Raw genomic sequence first — 1,773 nt, forward strand, 5'->3', positions numbered from 1 at the left:
TGGCTTAATTGTTCCTTCGTCTTCTTCACTCTCTTCATCAGGAAAAAAGTAGATTTTTGATCTAAAGAGTATCAATAGAGGTTAATTCTATTAAATATTTAGGCATTTTTGGAGTAAATCCCCTCAAATCACACAAGTCAGATATGTGATATCTGAGGAAGACTTATTTTGTGTGCCTGCAATGTCAAACTCTGGACCAAATATTAAACCAACTTGCATTCTTCGTCTCTTAGCTCTGCTTGGGCTTTTTTCGGTATCTTTATTCAGGTCAGTAGAATCGACTGCATCAGGGAGCTTCAAGTGTGCTTCATTAAAAGGTACCATAAATGGGCAATGCAGAACTCAGAAGACAGATCAAAATTTGCACTGGCTCTTAAACAAACCAAATCTACAAAGAGGATTCACTTACGTGCTGTGTAAATTGTGCGAACAGCATACATTGACTATCCCTCTCCTGGCTGCTTTAGGGATTTAACTGCTCTCGCAGTGTCAGCACTCTTATAAGGAGGCCAATAACACTGGCCATTGCATATCCATGCGGCAGGGACCACCTCAACTTCATTACTTTTTTCATATACAACTATGTTAAACATCTTGTAGCTTATGTATTTCTGCAGCTATGTAGAGTAGCAGGAAAAAGGGTAGGAAAAAAAAAGAAAACATTACAATGAACACAACACAACACTTAGAACAGGCAAATGGTTATACACATTTGAATTTACATTTATGCTGGCATCTTAACTAACAAAGTGTGGAGAGAGAGAAGTGAAAAGTGTAGACTCCTTACCAGTGGATACCCAGAGTCCTTAAGTGGATGGGGTCTGGAGGAAATAAAGAAAAATGGACAGTGTTAATTGTAAAAAGTAACCAATTTAACTTTAAAAGTACTTTATTATGACGTATCTATAAGGTCCTGCATGAAACCTCTGTAGTATGTGTAACCATAGGGAGCATCTGGGAGTGTTTTATAGCATAAAAGCAAGAACTGTGGCAATGAAATTATTATCACAACTTCCTATGTTGTTGTACTCCTACTGGTGTGTTATCTGCATTGTGTTGTACAATTCTTTTACAGTTGCTACATTTCCACATTGTTGTACCCATTAATAACTGATAACATTACCAGTAAGTGTTGTGTGCGGGATTAGTGCCCATAACATAAACTACCGCACAAGGATCAATTTGTGCTAGTTCTATCTCCTTATTACTCAATATAAATTCACACTATGTTTCACAGTGCTCTACCATGAGTGTGAGAGTGGAAAACACATCAAAGTAGAGGGGAGAGGCAGATTTAGAGAGGGGAGAGTATGTTGACTTTATTTGATATAATTATAATAAAAGACTAACCAATATTGCACACGCTGATGCTGAGTGTTCATAAGGTGTCTGAACATGTTTCTGTAGAACTGAACATGTGCGGGTACATGTAAGTCACTAAATTATTTTAAAATTCAATTATTTTGTACTATACAACACACCACAGTGCTTCTTTCAGGAGGTTGTCAACCCGCAATATTCTTTGTATAATGACAAGGCCCAAACACAAAAGAAACAATTTGACTGACAAAATGGAAGATGACCTAGAGCCTTATCTATTGATAAACTCTGAGACTTTTAAGAGGCAGCCCTACATTAGTGGTGGTGTAACCTATCATTCATGTTGATAAATTCTACAACAATATGGAAACAGGAGTTAGTAGCAAAACTTTTGCATAACACACAACAGATCACAAAAACATACAGTATATAATATAGATTATATATTATATA

General features: G+C 36.5%; 1 long non-coding RNA gene across 1 annotated transcript; it reads right to left on the reverse strand.

The window, feature by feature from the left end:
• Window positions 1-571: 571 nt before the first annotated feature.
• On the reverse strand, window positions 572-902 carry LOC109951147 (uncharacterized). Its single transcript, XR_002273576.1, has 2 exons — window positions 788-902; window positions 572-617 (listed from the first exon to the last, which is right to left on the reverse strand). It is a non-coding gene; the product is annotated as an uncharacterized LOC109951147 (long non-coding RNA).
• Between the last annotated feature and the right edge of the window lie 871 nt (window positions 903-1,773).

Source organism: Monopterus albus, unplaced genomic scaffold (assembly GCF_001952655.1).
Source record: "Monopterus albus unplaced genomic scaffold, M_albus_1.0 scaffold366.1, whole genome shotgun sequence".
Classification (NCBI taxonomy): Eukaryota; Metazoa; Chordata; class Actinopteri; order Synbranchiformes; family Synbranchidae; genus Monopterus; species Monopterus albus.